Source organism: Ostrinia nubilalis, chromosome 20 (assembly GCF_963855985.1).
Source record: "Ostrinia nubilalis chromosome 20, ilOstNubi1.1, whole genome shotgun sequence".
NCBI lineage: Eukaryota > Metazoa > Arthropoda > Insecta > Lepidoptera > Crambidae > Ostrinia > Ostrinia nubilalis.
Genome location: NC_087107.1, coordinates 13798913 through 13817876, shown reverse-complemented (window position 1 = coordinate 13817876; position 18964 = coordinate 13798913). Strand labels below are relative to the sequence as shown.

Genomic DNA, 18964 nt, shown 5'->3' with positions numbered 1-18964 from the left:
CAAAAATCTTAATTCAAGACTGAAATGATCTATTCTACGTACATGAAGTATGTGACACCATTCACATTACCTATTTGGGTAACTTACTCTTAAAGTTTAGTTGACGACCTATTTGTGTCGTTAACAATAATCTCCCAAAAAGCTTTGAAATCCGTGTGAAACTGACTCGTAAAGGTGAAACTCGTTTGAAACACAGAAGCATTCCTAGCCAAAGCAATTTTAGTGTTTCGTGTTTACAGTGCAAATTGGTATTGGATTTGTATAATATTTGACAAGTATTTCGCCATTTAATTTCCGGGACTTCGAAACCAACTTGTATAACTTTGTTTGTTTACATTACGTTACATAAGGATATAACTCTTCCATCTGTAACATTGAGATCAATGTTATTTTATTTCCATCAAATATGATTCGCATCACAAGAGTCATAGTCGATTTTGCATAAACTTTAGTCTATTTTATTTGTTCCCAAGATTGCCAATTTCATCTAACGCCGACTATATTTGAAGTTTTCAGCTCAGATAAAACATTTGATAGTTATTTTCGTTAACGATACTGTAGACTAAGAGCTAGTGAACGCCAGACCTACGTCATTTTATAAAAGCTGAAAGTTTGTCAGCATATGCTCCCAATATAGGATATAATGTTGGTGAATTATGAAGTTTGGGTCATCGTGGCTTTGGTAGCTACCCTAAAAAAACTGTCTGGCAAGGAGTTGGAACTGTCAAAACTGTCTGGCTGTTGGGGAAACTACTTCTAATTATTGCCCAAATATTATACATAAAAATCAGACAAACTTTCAGCTTTTATAAAATTACGTAGGTCTGGCGTTCACTAGCTCTTCGTCTATTGTACATTTTCTACAACATCTCTTTTGAATGTTCGCAAACGATATAATCTTAATACTTGAGACGTGTGAAGAAAGTGGTATCAATCTTCTTTTGAATGATTTGTATCATGTCAGCTTGAATTGGGACTAGTTATCCGATCATTGAACTCATATAAAAACATTCTCATCTCACGATTATGTACGCATTAGGGAGTGTCAATGTTCTTTTGAAATATATGTATTACATAAAATGATTCTGGATGGAGTACTTAAGGGATATCGATAAACACGTCTTCGTTAGGAAAATTATTTCCATGCGAACTCTAAACTGCTATTGGTTTTATTTTTATCCAGTAAGATGTGACTGCAATGTCACCATAGTGTCCGTTGCATGTTGCCACCCCATATACTTGTATGCACTTACCTAGGACGAGTAGGTGCTTATTTATAAATTGCCTTGAAACTATTTCGGTGTATTTTGTGTAAGGTATGTGGTATAAAATCATTATCCTTTTTATTTAAAAACTTTCTTAAAATAGTGTACAAGAATAACTTTGTATGGTTCAAAGACTGAAAGTGAACATGTGTAAGCAATAGCTGAAAGAATTTAATAATTTCAAACTTTCAGTCCGTAAAATCTCTACTTTGAAAAATTTCATCTCGCCATTTCCAAGCTCAACATACTTTCGATACAGGTACCAATTATGAGGTGAGCCCCGGCCTCCCCTCCCATATTGTGAGCCGGCTTCTCTTGACCCCGTTTCCTCTCGCTTTTGTTTCGATATGAAAAATTACTGAAACACCGCGAAAAGTGTATACATATTAGAATGATGATTATGTGAGTTTCGACTGAAGTTGCTTTGAGCGTGGTTTACCTTGGTAGATTGAGTTTATTTTTAAATTGAGGTAGTTTAAAAGTGGATTGATCTAAATCTCTGATTAAGGGCTGAATTTTTAATCGTCAGATAACTTTTAACTGGTGAATAAGTTTGGCACATTGACAGCTTCAGTATGTCAATATGACAAGGTTATTCTTCAGTTAAAAGATATCTGACGATTGAAAAATCAGCCCTAAGCTCTTTAAATGACATGATTTTGTAACTTGAAAAGAATATAACTGGTTCGTGTTGCAACCACATGATCTTGTTGGTTATGGGTTTATATCCCATTGTAAGCAAAATTAATTTAAGTGGCTAATATTATTATTATTACAAAACTTTAATAAACTTACACAATTTTAAAGGAATTATGAAGCGGGCTTGCTACAACGCTACGAAGTTCTCGTAGTCCGTAAGCTACGAATCTACGCGCTACGACACTACGTGCCTCGTAGTAACTACTACGGCGTAGTCAGCAATCTTTCCTCATCTTTTCCCGCACATTAAAATGCTATATAAACATTTTAATATTAGTCGAGCGATCCCTTTTATTAGATAACTTTTAGTACAAATCCCCTACCAAATTAAAAAACCCTAAGTACCTAAAGCCTGGTCCGTGAGCACGTAGAATTTTGTCCAATGACCCCAAGCTACCCATCCTTATCGCTCGCGCGAATTATGCTGCTGTCGCGCTCGCACACTCACTGCGGGCGCCCGTCGCACAGTCGCGACAGCAATATAATTACACGCGAGCGATAAGGATGGTTAGCTTGGGGTCATTGGACAAAATTCTACGTGCTCACGGACCAGGCTTTACCAGTAACATTAAAATGCAAAAGATAAGCTGTCATTTTCTTTGCAAATGACAAAACATATCACCGTTAGTTTATTTCTTCGACATTACCTTATCTCGCCACTATAAAAGAGAAGGAGAGCCATTCGAAAAGTATTTCTTTTTATCGTTATTCTTTCTAAACCTTCATATATTAGTGTTATTGCCCAAAATATTTTCCAAAAGAGATATAAAAAACAAAAGCACGCATTAAGGCGCACTCATACAACGTCTGTGAGTTATATAAGTTGTATAAGTAAGCTGGAGTTCAACAGCTTGTATAATTTATTTTATTAGGTACTTCGGGTTAGGCAAACGGAACTTGTTTATGGTTCGGAGATTGGGCAAATATTTGGGTTCATTCAGTAAGTTTTATCAAACTCGTTTTGTGATTGTGTAGTTGAATTTGTGATTATGATTTGGAATTTGTTTCTAAATCTGATGGAAGTTTGATGCTTTTGATGGTTTTGAGCAGGGGTGAGAGAGATTACATAGGTTTTCTGGGTCGTGCTAAAAATGATAAATCTTATGAATGTTTTGTCATGGTATTTGTCTATGCAATGTTTGCATTAAAGCGTTTCTATTCAAACAAACTAGGTAACAATGTATGTAAGGTTTACTTTCCTAATGCACATTTTTTCTATCATTAAGATTTTTAGATGCACTGGTGTCAGTTATAAACACCTGGCGTGCCTTTCGGAAAACCGAATAATTTATTCTAGAAATCCCAAGCAGAACAAAAGAAATCTCTATAATCGACAAATCAATTCAAGGTACCTTTGAACCACCGTCAAAAGCTTTGATAAAAAATACATAGAACCTCTTACTTTTTTTGAAATCGGTTAATTACAAAAACGCACTATCGTATTGAATCAAGTTAAGCTTGCAATAGTTAGGAAATGGCACACAGCACAGCCAGAGTCAACATGTCGCGCCGTGTTTGTGCCTCTCGGAAAACAGTCTGCGTTGTGTCCCGCTGCAATTAGGGGTGGGAGGGTGTGATGGTATTTATTAGATTTCGCGGTATTTACACTGTGCGACTGGATAGTTGAGACTACCATTCTGCCGTGCTAGCGATAAGTATCAGCAGTAACTCCAATATTTTGCTGTTTAATAAAAAACTCCTGTCAGATTATCTGAAATAGAGCTCATTATAGTTTTGCCAAAAAATAGGGTTACTGCTGATATAGCTAGCACGACAGCATTCAATCGTCATACTTTTAATTACTTTGATTTCAAAACGCGACTAAGGTTTGTATGAAATAAAATTTGTATTGTATAGCAGTCGAGGTTAGGGACGTAAATTCAAGCAGTCAAAAATATAAAAAGAAAACTAGTTTGATTTTCAGGACTATGTAAAGTATTTTGAGAGTAGAAAATTATTTATAGCTATTGAAAAAGGTTACTTTGTAGTAAAGAACGTTGGGTTTTAATTGGAGTTGAAGTTTTTAGGTATAACTTACTATAACATCCGTTTTAGCTTCAGACAATATTCCCATTGAATAGTGCTAAATTTTCAATGTTTTTAGTAAACCAATCCATCTTATTTAATACCTTTGTTGAAATACCGTAATTGATCTTGCGTTGTAAAAGCCCCCAGCGTCCTCACTAAAAGCACCGTCTTTTCTCTATTTTGTTCAGTTTTAAAGTCTCTCAGAAATTAGCGACTTGACGCCGACATTCAGGTTCTGGGAGCTCTTTCTGGCCATTATCCAGACGTGGAGAGGATTCTGTGGTTTATAGCTTTGGATATAAGGGTCAAATTGCGGGGTAAGTTAAAGGGATGAATGTTGGAACAGCAGAAAAGTGTAAATGTTAGTCTAACTCAAACGACTGAACTGATTTTGACCGTACTTAAGACCACGCCCTTAAAGTTTGTTGTTGAAGGTTTTATAAAAGACATTTTTTTTTTGCATATTAAATAGTATTAAAACTATAATGTAACCTGTTTTAAGACAAATAAATACTTTCTATCTTTTTTTTTATATGGAACAGGAGGCAAACGAGCAGACTGTCCATTTTTTGTCTGATAATTTCCTTAATACATTAAAGAACTTATTAAGATTAAATTTCTAAATTATTTCAAAATCTGATTCAGATCTTGGCTTTTAAAAAAATCCCACAATTACTAAAAAAAATTCTTCGTTACAACGAACAACGAACTTAAAAATTTAATAGTAAAACAGTAAACGGTAACCACCCCGAATTTAAGAAATCTTAAATTTATATCTATGGATCAACCTCCCCTGTATTTACGCGACTGCGCCAGAAGGAGGGTTATTTGTGACAAACTTTCGCATGAGCGAAGCCACGAGCAATCACTAGCTAACATGGGAAAAGTTTCTTATAGTTAAGTGTCAAAGTTATGTCTGTTATGATTTTGTTATGGTAGTTTGCTATGTTATTGTTAACGGCGGGAGAGGTTTTATTGCTGTAACGGATTATCCGGACATTTCATTAAAATAGTTGGGGACAGTTTCAAATAGGCTTATTGTGAAATATCACATTGTTAAAGAGTTTAATTATTTAATAGCATAACTTTTAATTAATGCTCACACATAAATATAACTTGTAAACTAGGTAGATATACTAGTACATCACTAGTGTCTAAGTTCTTTATAAAGCTCTGTAAACTCACTCATTTTTCTCCAAAGCAATTTTTCTCCAGTTAGTCCAGTCAATAAAGCATTATAGATGGAAAACTGTAGAACACAATTTCTGACTTCAGGACTTTATTTAGACTAGTTAGGAGGTGAACATAGCAAAAGTCCCCGCCCTTAGCCCTTGAGCCGGCGGGGAGAGGGGGGTTTAAAGGTGCCACTTTTCGGTTTTTCGCTTAATCCTCGGAAACTATGCGTCCTAGTGACATGACTACTTTGAACCAAAAAAAGCATATTCAATTTGCTACAGATGAGATAAACAAGTTTTTCTATAAATTGTATAGTTTTCGCGGCATCTGCTCTAGAAGGTCTGTAATATTGGAAATTTTATTTTTGTCTTACATGTTCCCATCAGGAGAAAATCAACTAAATCAACATTGAGCAATCATTCTAGACATGCGGGAGCATGTTAAGCCTAGTTCCAGCGAGGGGACTACACCGTGCGTATATTTAGACGAATCACTTTGAGCCACTTTTGACTCCTCATCACTCAAAAACTACTGTGCATTAACACTTCAAATTTGGCTCATGTGTTGAGACTTGCAAGATTTACATCAGTTTCAAATTTCATAAATATACCTCAAACGGTTCTTTAGATATTGACATCCAAAAATCTACATGTCTGACCTATAGACCAAATTCTAACCACTTCCAGATGACCTCGAAGGTTCAAATTTGGCATCCAGAAAGGTAGTTATGTAAATACAAAGGAACAAATAAAAAACCAGTAAATTTTAACATTTCACATGTGATAGATAGATAGTAGTGCTCTAAATATCGATTTTTGAACGTCAATACCTAAATAACCGTTTGAGGTATATTTATGAAATTTGAAGCTGATGTATATCTTGCAAGTCTCAATACATGAGCCAAATTTCAAGTGTTAATGCACAGTAGTTTTTGAATGATGAGGAGTCAAAAGTGGCTCTAATTAGTTCGTCTAAATATACGCACGGTGCAGTCCCCTCCATGGAAGTAGGCTTAACATGCTCCCGCATGTCTATAGTGTTTGCTCAATGTTGATTTAGTCGATTTTCTCCTGAAAGGAACATGTAAGACAACAATAAAATTTCCGATTTTACAGACCTTCTAGAGCAGATGCCGCAAAAACTATACAAGATATAGAAAAACCTGACGGTCTCACCTGTAGCAAATTGAATAAGCTTTTTTTGGTTCATAGTAGTCATATCACTAGGACGCATAGTTTCCGAGGATTAAGCGAAAAACCGAAAAGTGGTACCTTTAAACCCCCCCTCTCCCCGCCGGCTCAAGAGCTAAGGGCGGGGACTTTTGCTATGTTCACCACCTAACTAGGCTAAATAAAGTCCCGAGGTCAGAAATTGTGTTCCACGGATTTCTCTCTACACCGTCGTTAAGGCATTCATTGACTGGACTAAGTAACCAACAAACAATTTAAAACTATCTCAACTAAACTCATTTGACAAACCGTGGCCCGGACCGAGTACATTAATTAGCATTAATTAAATGTCCCGGGCGAGCACCGAACCGCTGAAGCGATCTGTCATACAGATTTATAACGCTCTTTGTGAAAAAATCCACTGGAGTTTTTGCTAAGAATAAGGCTGAGGGTACACCATATGGGACCAGATGGAGTAGTTTTATGACAGTAACAGAAGGCACAGTAAATATCAATTTAGTAACGGAATATCAATAATTAGTAGATATTTGTCGATGCAAATAGTCCGTGACATCCAAAGTAGCCAAAAAGTTGACTAACAATTTATTCCAATTTTCGCAAAGACGTTTTGCGAAGTTTTTGGCAACTTTGAGTGTCACGAACTATGTATTTGAAGCTGACTTTACAGAAAAGTACTGTCTTGCAAACAAAACGTTATTACAACTTGCAATTAAATTACTTAAAGTACTAACAATCAAATCTTTATTGGATACCGAATGAAGTAAATAGTGGTTATTTTTTAATTTTATATTATACATATTTTTTTTGCTATTCTTTTTTTACTCTGGTTGATGCCAATGTTTCATGCTTCCTTAATCGCTTTCTTATAAGGATTTAGAAGCACGAACATGCTCTTATTTGAATCAAGCAATTGTAACTAAAGCCTTACTTTCGTAGTTTGAAAAAACTGTCTGAACAATAGAGCCAGCAGTTGAGTACCATTAAATTGTATGAAAGCTTGAGATATGAAATTCTTAACTTGGGACTGCAAATTACTTTGTTTTCAGTAGTTTTGTCAAGATTTTAGTGTTCAGTTGAGCGTCGTGATAAGTTTTATTACTCATCTTTAGACGTTTTCTTTAAAAACATAGTCGTAGGTTGATGTGACATGTAGTGGGAATTACTGTTTGAGCAAATGAGTGGCGTCATACAAGCGTATTAGACAAAAGTATAGTCGATTAATTGACGTTTAACTACCCTATTCCAACCCCATATAGCGTTTAAAAACCCCATGTCGCATTAAAAAGTAAACTTACGTGTTTCATATTCTACATTTTTATGAACAACTTTCGAAGTGTTACATAAAGAAATATCACGAAGCTCTTCTATTTTCATTTTTTCACAACTGTGATTCCTTTAAAATTAAATTCGTTCAATTCTTGGCAGTGTTAAAGTACACTAGCTTTAAAACTGGAAAATTGCGCCGTACATCTCGCCCGTTATTCGGCATTCTTGCCTTTTCAATATGAAATCGTATTAGTGGAATTGTGAAATAATATCTGTGGGTGCCCCCGGGGTTGGCACACGTGACTCCTGTTAAATATCGTGCTGTGTCCAGGATATCGGGAATGCCGCACCGCTGCGGCGAAGCGAAGTTACTTTTAACTGTAAAATACTGGAACTTTTTGACTTAGTGCCTTGTTTCTTGAACTTTAGAACATATTGTGTGTCATGCACAGGTATTTGGACATATGACTATATATTTTTGTAGCATAATCGCACGTATTATCACTACGTGAAGTACGGTAGTATTCATCTATATTTATAAAAGCGAAAGGTCACTCATTGACTGACTCACTCATCATGAAATCTCAGAAACAACAAGTGCTAGGAGTCTCAAATTTTACATGGGGCCCTCCTTTAAGAATAAATACTCGTAGACGGGATTTTGCAAAATTATACTCCTAAGAAGGTAAAACGGGATCCACGATATAAAAGTACAGTTTTATTTTAATATCTTGAAAGCGTTTGTCTAAAACTTTATAAAGTAAACATTTTTCTTAGTATTTCATCTTAGTTTAGACTACACGTGCCACTTGTGTCAAGCGAAAAAAGAGAAGATTTTTTTATCAATAACAAATTGAGCGCCTGAATCTTTTAATAGACTCAAATGGCTCAATCATTTTTTTCTCCCGAGGTGTCGCTAAAATCTTCATCTTTCAAGCAACAGTGTTATTTTAATCATAGCACTCAAAGTATAATTCCTTTTTTCTCTCTTTTGTATTAAAAACACTAAACAATGCAGGAATAAATACTCAAACACCCAGCCTATGAATTATAAACCACCTCGCTTCACCAGAGATGGAATCTCAACAGTCAAATATGGTATGCGATCGATTTTCCCAGAAATAATATTTAGAACCGTAATGAAACGGTTTATGGACCATTACGTTTTGCGCATTAATTGTTCTAAAATGAAACTACTTATTACCCGGATTTAGGCCGGTACATTGCAAGCTACGTGGTATACTCGTATAGGTTTTGATATGAGTGCGGTTGCGAGTTTCAATCCCATAGGGAAAGAATGTTAGTGCGGATGAACATGAAAATTTATCTACAAGTTAGTAGATAGGTAGTAAATATAGTTTTGCGCTATTAATGTAGGCATTAGGGCAACTCGTATGGAACAATTTATTTGATTTTGATTTTTTTAATTATATAAACTAATTTTCTGCTGTCTTTCCCTAACACTATAATCCGGGCCCCTTTAAAGGCGAGAGTGATTAGGCACTTACAGGGCAGATATTTACCATCCTAGACTACTCAACATGAACGTAAAATTAACTTAACATAAAATTAACCTTCGAAAATTAACCGTCAAATAGGTACCTTTTTTTTCTGCATGATATTTTTTTCTGATAACTTTATTCTTTTCATGTCTCTTAATCTTTTTGCCCCATCGTACTAGAGCACTCTAGTGCTTAAAAAATCATTTAGCCAGTGCGAAGAAGAAGCGCCGCAACAAAGTCATCCTTTCAATTTTAATAAATAAGAAGTACTTAGGTACATACTTACTCGTACCTACATTAGACATATTTAGTAGCAGGTACCAGAATTGATCAAATCTATTTTTAAACGGGCTACTTGTGCAAAACTAGCTTAATTCGGAAATAGGTAAAACACAACTCTAATAAAACTAGTCAGAAACATTATTCGCCCCAATTTATAACTCATTTACCGTCGGATTGGGAGGTCTGTTGACTCCGGCCCTCCGTTTGAGTTGGAGGGCCGGACCTACGGAAACGATTTGACTTTGAAACTGGACATTGCATTACAAGTTTGTCCATTTAACTGTAACTTGCATTATTCTATGAAACTGAATTATATTATTGGTTCCTTGCTTCGATGGTGTTTTCTTTGGACTTCACTGTTGGGTATTGGCACCGTTTGACGGCTCCTTGACTTGATGGTTCGCCTACCGAATTTACAAGCCTCGGGTTTTGATCAAAAAGTAGATTATGTTTATATTATTTATGACCATTCCTAAATAGTGATTTCTGTATTGAAATGGAAACTTAAAGAAATACTTATTAGTTCAACTCGGTAACATTCGTAATACTGAGCAAGACTGTTAAAGATTTCATAACGGTACTATTATGTACTAAATATACAATATTCCTTGAAATATCTTTAAATATGACAATAACTATAAAGTTTAAGTTCTCAGTATTTTAGTAGAGCTCGATTTGAAAACTAAATAAAACCTCAACTTCAAGTTTAAAATGTATTTTCTTTTTTAGTTAAATAAGACAACAATCTTCCAGTATTCGTACGTACGGTCAACAGCACGTCAACGTAAACACTGTGGTATCTTACGTAGTTGCGATAGGGGCGACTTTGCAACGAAAATGTATAGCTTGATGTGCTGTCGACTGTACATCGATCAAACAATATGTTTCCTGTTCAAATTGCACAAAGCATTACTTCAAAGCCATTTCTAGAATTTGTGCCAATACACCTATGCATTAAAGAAACCTATTTTCTGAGAGAATAGCAACTCTATTTCTATCGACATTAGAGGGTTTTGAGAAATATTTAATTCTGTTCTATTTAAGTCTGATTATAGAGCTTAAAAAAAGTGTTCAATTACACAGAAATTTCTTAGTTATTGTTAAGAAAGAAGTGGTGTCTTAATACAGTCGTAAAATCCTTACCAAAAACTTAATAATTTTTTTCCAAGCATAATCTGCGTTTATTAGAATTCATAAAACACTGGATAAAATAGATACTACCCGCGAAACTCTACTATAAAAGATCTAATAATATGGCAAAAAGCTTTTACATTACATTCGTATTTTTAAAACTCCAAAAATAACAATCCCTAATTATCATGATTGACGACTGGTTTTCCTTGATTTAATGTGCTAACGTTTCGAAACAAAACACACATTATTTCGCATTTTTAGCGTATATTAATACGTATAGGCGCTCGTGTAATGATCCGTATAACAATTCTGCGCTCTCATCGCTTCGAACCAGCGGAGGAAGGACTCCCACGCTCCTTGGGCTCGGTTTTGGGGTTCCTTTGTTATTTATTGAATACCGATATTGACACGCGTGGGTTTGGATCTGACACTGCCTGACTATTGCGCGAACTTAGCGTGTATATTTCGTTAATTACTATTATATTAATTACAATACAGTTATTGTTACTGAACAGTCCTTCGCCGCGTCTGTCTGTTCGCGATAATTTCAAAGTCACTAAATCGATTTTCATGCAATTTTCGTCAATATGTATAGAGTTTATTCATGAGAAATGTTTAGGTTAGGTATAAAATATGATTTATCAAGGAGAAAAACAGGATAATTTTTATTCCGTTTAAAAAGGGGACGCACGTTTTTCTGTGATACTCAATACCTACTTTATTGCATTTTACATTTCAGATAGACCAATAATCACGTGGTCAAAACCGCTGGCAAAAGCTATTTTAATAACAGTTTTATTCGCCAAATTATACGGAACTTTTCTTCATTTTTTAACCCTCAAACAGGTCGCTGAAAGTCCGTAGGTCTATTGAGCCTGGTCGCCCCACAAATTACATCTTCGTAAACAACTTTAGTAAGACGTCAGGATGACGGATGTGGCTGAACCCGGGATATTAAGTATTCCAAGTGACAGTTTATTGCTATTATAGCCCTGAAAGGCGAGTGTTGAAATGTGCCCTTTTTGTATTTGATGGATTTACCTTTGCTTTTTGAGGCGCGTTTTTGAAGTATTTGAGAGTATTAAAGCCTTCTTTATAGCAAACAAACTGTTGAAAGTTTCAGGACGATGAAAGATAGAAATGTGTATCCTTCTTCTTCTTGTCGTGTCGACAACAAACCTACACAGCGTCGGCCCAAAACTCCGCCACAAGAATGGCGTTGTCAGTAGCCTTCATTAAATCTTCCTATTAGGTGTATTAAAGACAGAAGACGTATTGTAGACAATCAAAAAGTATTTACATACAAGCATTTTGTTAATTTTGGTTAATGATAGCTGGTTTTAATACTTATACAGCCACAGGACGTAGACGCAGGTGTTCACTCGTTCGCGGGTGCGATTCTTATCGTAGCTGCTCAGGGTTGTCACCAAAACATCATGACATTGTTTAAATGAACCTTTTATTATTAGCAACCATACAAAAATCACCGCTCCAACTTTTTTTCGGGGAATAAAGCATTACTTTTCATACCTGCAAGAGAGGGCTGGTTATGTGGGTGGGGCTTACCAAGTCAGTAAGACGCCATGCCTACTACCCAATAAAAAGACCCGCTTAACTCCAAACAGTCATTCTGTCTGTAATGTCCAACTTATAGACCATCTGTCAACGCTGACCATGCCCGATTGGATTGATTTGTAACAAGTGGCAACCCTGCCTACCCTTCCCCACCCCCGCCGCGATTTTTTCGCAATTGACCCAATTACAACGGCGCAAAAAACGAAGAAATTCAATGGCGCCGATGTAAAATATATATTTTTCGGTTTACCCTCCGAAAAAATACGCTCCGAAAATTTCGCACGAATATTTCCCGCGCATTTTTAACGGCAATAGTTGGTTTTGTAATTTATGCGAAAGTTTATTGTTTGAATGTTAAAGGTTTTGGGCAAATAACGCAGTTGCAATATTTAAATAAACTCAATAGACCTGATTGTAGTTCAAAAATTTACATTTCGGGGTAGGTTATAACCTATGGCCATATTAACCATGACGAAATTTATGCGAAAATTGAAAATTGTAGCGAAGGCTTCTTCGCTTAATTAATTCCCAATGACTTTAAGGACGATTAAAAGTGCTCATAACAAACATATTTCTAAAAATATCTTTGCGTACATACTACCAAATATTCAATGTAAAGGCGCCTGTGCTCTCGTTAATACTACATTTTCTTCAGACTAAGATTGATAGCATTGGTTCGCTATTTTCCGCAGTAAAAAATGTCTTGACCGATATGTTGTCAATATTTATGGTGTCCTGAAAAGGTTTTTTACACACATTGGAGAAGCGTTAGCCTGTATTTTATCTGATGGAAAGTTATGATCAGACCGAAGGTAGAAGCGAGGTTCACCCGCAATCTGTGGTTGACACAGAGCTACTTGCTAGTTGCTACCTCCAACTGCCGGAACACAACAATGCTGTTAACATTGTTGTTATAGCGACAGACTTAGGTAAGATGGTATTAGGTAGCCTGACGGACTTAGAACAAGCCCTATTACTAACTGAGAAAAAATGTTGCCCTCACTGATATAATTCTGGTTCTAGAGTGGAGAGCACGTACCGTAGAAAACTTTTCACAAGGTGGACCGACGACCTCATAAAGGTACCAGGAAGGCGCTGGATGCAGGCCAACCGGTCATTATGGAAATCATTGAGGGAGGTCTTTATTCAACAGTGGACGTCCTATGGTTGAAATGATGATGATGATAAATAATTTGAATTTAACCATTTACCCCCGCGCATGACGTCGCAGCATTTGTATTCCGCGAACGTTCGTAACAATTCGCAATTCGTCAATTCAAGAGGGCACTTGTCGGTCCCATGAATGCTGCTTTTAGAGCCTACCCAGTAATGTTGATTAGCGCCTCGAATACAAATTAACATTTTGGATGTTAAACGTCTTGAGCAGTGTTTGTCAAAGTGAGTGATGATGCCCCCTTGTGGGGACTGGAGGTCTAGAGATGGACTGGGGCCCCCAGAAAAAGCATTATAGTGGTTAGGGGGCGCTTTGTAATTTCATCTACTTAATATTTTAAAATTATCTTTAGTCAAAACTTGCCTTTTTCGTCGGGAAGTGCATTAAATTAAGAACGGTGGATTATGTGGGGCTTTCCGTACCATATCCTCAGAACCTACCAACTATAACTTGACGGTATCTTTCAAAGTCTATTGGGGTAGCTATCATACCATCGAATTTATTAGTTGACGCACGCTGACCGTCAGCGCTGACAGCCGAAATGTATGAAGCGTCAGCGCCAAGCGATCAGCGTCACTCAGGAACGTTCCCTTCAATACATACGTTTTGATCTGTCAGCGCTGAAGATCAGCGAGCGGGCAGCGCGATTCTAAAACCCGCCTTACATTTGAGATGTTGCAAAAAATTAGAGGCGCTGAAATATATTTCATTTTCAAAGTAGGCGATAGAAAAGATAAGTTTGAGAACCTCTGATCCAGAGGTTTGCGGCTAGGCCATTACTTTGGAGGGCTTGTTTGAATGTTTTGCTAAGATCCGCGCTTTGTTTGCGGAGCATGATGATGTTTGCTCTACTAATGCTAATGGGTATCGGAACGTTAATACTGTGCTATTTATTTATTTATTAGTACTTCTGTAGGCTCGTGGTTTTGAGGCATCAAGACATGTTTGTAGATAGTAAATTATTTCAACAATCATGAATCCAATAGACAATATCCGTTAAATAGTGGTTAAACTATGATAACAAAATCATAGATAGCTCCAGTAATATAAACGTCCTTCATCATCATCATTTCAGCCATAGCACGTCCAATGCTGAACATAGGCCTCCCCCAATGATTTCCACAATGGCTGGTTGGTGGCGGTCTGCATCCAGCGCCTTCCTGTTAGGTTTATGAGGTCGTCGGTCCACCTTGTGGGTGGACATCCTACGCTGCGCTTTCCAGTACGTGGCCTCTACTCCAGAACCTTGCTGCCCCAAACGTCCTTGATTCGTGTGACAATTGTTCATCGCAGAAAAATTCGTCCTCCACGGAATTCGAACCGGCCACAACTTGCATTGTTGTATTTTATTAGGTTCAAGACCACCTCATGAAACCGCTAAATAAAAACATAACGCTCCTTCTGGTGCAGTCGGGTAAAAATACAGTAACAGTGCTTTTTCGGATTATCTCCACAATCTTACCGTGTATTTTTGTTGCAAATTAAATCTCAACATAAAAACCGCATTGTTAACCACATCCTTAAATCGTAATGAGCATCAGCTCGGCAAATACGGGCCCTGCTGTAATTCTGAATAATGCCCGGGCATTGCAGTGTTTGTTGTGTCCGGGTACAGTCGCAGGAACTAACATGTATAGTACGTACGTAATTTTATTCCGCTGTAATAAGGTTTCAATTCCAATGAAATGTAAGTCCGTATACCTATGTATACAGGGTGACTGCAAAGTGTTGCCAATTTTTTAGAAGCGATTCAAAATCAATAACTTTTCTGTTTATGGGGCAGGAGGCAAACGAGCACTTGAATCGATTTCAAAATTGCCACATGTAAATAATTCGTTCGTTTCGCTCATAGAAAAATACGCACTCTGTCAATTACAAAGCTTTATAGACACTTTGGTACCTACATAAGGGCACCTGCGATTTTTTTTTTCGGAAAATACTACGATTAAAAACATTATGATAAAATTATATTGTTCTGTAGAGTTTATTAAAAACACTTTGCAATTTCACCCTGTATATGCACGTGACTGTACAACTCGGATTAAAGAGGGCATTAATTATGCCGCATGAATATGCGTGTAATTAATGCAATTATATGTCGGCGCTCTGATTAATATTTACAACTGTGGAAAGGCGGTCTGGGCAATTTAAAAGATTGCGATTGACTTTTCATATAATATCGTTTTCATTTATTACGTATGATCATATACTTATCGTTGGTAAAATACCGGCATTTCTTTGTCTTATTTACTTAATTGCGGCGGTGCCGTATTGACTATCGGTATATCGAGGTGCTGAAGTGCTTGTACAAAAACGCCACCATGTCGGTCCGAGTACAGGAGCAGAGCACGAAGGCGATTCCACTGCAGCGAGGCGTTAGGCAGGGAGATGTTATATCTCCGAAACTGTTCACCGCTGCATTGGAGGACGCTTTCAAGCTCCTGGAATGGAAAGGATTCGGCATAAACATTAATGACGAGTACATCACTCACCTTCGGTTTGCCGACGATATTGTGGTCATGGCAGAATCGTTGGAAGATCTTGGCACAATGCTCGAAGACCTTAATCGAGTTTCCCAACAGGTAGGCCTGAGGATGAACATGGATAAAACGAAGCTTATGTCGAATATCCATGTTGCGCCCTACCCAGTTTCAGTTGGGAGCTCAATTCTCGAGATTGTCGACAAGTATGTCTACCTCGGACAAACGATCCAGCTAGGTAGGTCCAATTTTGAGAAGGAGGTCAATCGTCGAATCCAACTCGGCTGGGCAGCGTTCGGGAAACTACGTAACAGCTTTTCGTCCAAAATACCCCAATGCCTGAAGACGAAAGTCTACAATCAATGTGTGTTACCAGTGATAACTTATGGCTCGGAAACGTGGCCTCTCACTATAGGCCTTATACAGAAGCTCAAAGTTGCACAGCGTGCTATGGAGAGGGCTATGCTTGGTGTTTCTTTGCGAGATCGAATCAGAAATGAGGAAATCCGTAAACGAACTAAAGTCGCTGACATAGCCCGACGGATTAGCAAGCTGAAGTGGCAATGGGCAGGGCACATAGTGCGCAGAACTGACGGCCGATGGGGCAGCAAGGTTCTGGAATGGAGGCCGCGTACCGGAAGGCGCAGCGTGGGACGTCCACCTACAAGTTGGACCGACGACATCGTAAAGGTGGCAGGGAGGCGCTGGATGCAGGCCGCTACCAATCGATCAATGTGGAAAGCATTAGGGGAGGCCTATGTTCAGCAGTGGACGTCCTATGGCTGACATGATGATGATGATGATTTACTTAATTTAATCTGAAAATTAAACAGGCCTTTTTAGTAACAACTGCTTTAACATTTTTAGAAAGATCTCAGATGAACGACTAGGACAACCCAATACAAGTAGTCTTGGCACCTTAGAACGAGGAGTGCCTACTCCAAATGAAATTGGAAGAGGCATAGCTGAAGAAATATAACTGCTTCTTTTACACAATTAACCAAGAAAAAAGAACAAAAGGCCATTTGTGCTCTGATAGTCTGTCTTCTATATCTATAATTAAAGCGAAAGGACACTGAGTAGGACTCATCACGAAATCTCAGAAACTACAAGCGCTAGGTCTCAAATTTTGCGTGGGGGTTCCTTTTAGAACTTAGGTGCTCACTCTAACCACAGTACATACATATACAGGGTGTCTGGCGGAAGATAGATGCTCACTGAGGACGGATTTTACGAAACTCCACCCTTAAGAGAATAAAACGGGATCCACGCGTACGAAGTCGTGGGCGGCCGCTAGTATGGTATAAAAATATCCTTTCCCCTTCCAAGCTACAAGAAAACTCTTCCCAAAACCTAATCTTATAAAGCCAACAAACAACTATATCGCCCCAATTCATCTTTAAACCAATCCCTCATCCTCCAAGCTCTATTTACAATACCTTAACAATCTGCGACATCGAGATCGATGGGTCCATATTAGCGCGGGTTCGGCACATTCGTCTTCGATACAATGTGGAACCCTGCAATTATTTATTTGGCCCCTAATGGAGCAGGTGACGGCTTATTCTTTATTGTTGGGTAGAAAATTGAAGGTAGGCCGTAATCGCAGAGTAACGGACAGGTTGGCAAGCTCAACGGCGTGAATCTAATTCGAAAACCACTTTTAAATTCATTCCTATCCTATTGCCACAGAATACTTGAATCTTACTGTAATTTGTTAGCACTGTAAATTTTCTTCAAAATTCGTTTAGTAGTTTTTGCTTGAAAGAGTAGGTAACAAACATTCACACCAACCTTAGAGTAGGAAGTAGGATGTTTTGTGTAATCATTTATCTATACTTATAATAAATCTGTAGAGAGGTCAATTCTGTACATGAAATATATTTTCAAAATAACTATCAGGGGGTGATTAGTGATCGATACTGATGCCAAAAATGCAATCAGTAAAATTTTTGTCTGTCTGTCTGTCTGTCTGTCTGTCTGTCTGTCTGTATGTTCCTTATAGAAACAAAAACTACTCGACGGATTTTAACGAAACTTGGTACAATTATTCTTCATACTCCTGGGCAGGTTATAGGATACTTAGGAATTTCCACAGGAACGGGAATTAGCGGGAAAATTCTTTTGTATGAAAAATCTAAACCGCTTAAGTTAGACGCTTGAAATTTGGCATTCAGGTACCTTAGTAAACTTAAAGCTTAGTTACAACAGGATATTGCAAAATTCCCACGGGAACGGGAGTTAGCGGGAAAAAACATTTGCATGAAAAAATCTGAACCGCGTAAGATAGATGAAGGGGGGGTAAAACGAAATCCACGCGTACGAAGTCGCGGGCGGCCGCTAGTCATCAATATTATAAAAATATATCTCAAAATCTGATTTTTCACACAGTCATTCGATAGATGTTTTTTGTCTTACCTCCCAAATTGTGATGAAATCGATAAGTTTTATAATTAACCAATCGGAAACAAAACCTTGACCTGTAATCCAATCCATGTGCGAACCCAATATTTGCTCAGCCACCCTGTATAGCCGCGTGTTTTGACAGCCCGGCGGTGATATTGGTTCCATTATTGACTTCTGTCTTATTGTAATTAAGAAATAATATCTGTTTACTTGCGACTCTATGTAGGGTGGGGAAGTAAACGAAATCCTATTTGGACTAGCATTTATTATTTTGGTAATTTATAACCTATTATTATGTTTTGAATAATTATTTGATGGTTCTATCAAAAGCAAAATTCACTATTCTTTGTATTCTAGGTGGGAATCTAAAATTATTCAACCTAACTCTTAATTACAAGTAATTGTTTATGTTTATTTAAATCTGAATGAAACAATTAAGCCTCTGTCAAATAAGGGTGCGAAGACCTGTTAAATGGCTATCAAAAGCCTGCTTGTTAAGGCTGTATTTCTTGCTCCGAGAAAATAATAGGCCCCATGGGAAGCGCGCTAACTCGAACAAATAACAATCATGAATGCACCTTAATTATATTCTTCTCACAACTTTATCATAAAAGAAACTAAGTAAAGGGGATACGTGGCTCGAAAACATTATTATTTCACACTCATACATAAATAATACCTCAGCCTAACCATCGAGTATCATTTTGCACAGTGGTTTAAATTTCAAAAGCTTTTACCTGATAACATTCTACTGACCCATATTTCTCACCCTGTATATCAAATCTAC

The 18964-nt window shown here is 37.4% G+C and overlaps 1 protein-coding gene across 1 annotated transcript in view; it reads left to right on the top strand.

The window, feature by feature from the left end:
• The window catches only part of LOC135081916 (dystrophin-like), a 284223-nt gene that overhangs the window by 22855 nt on the left and 242404 nt on the right, over positions 1–18964 (top strand). The gene's annotated exons all lie outside the window — the stretch shown is intronic.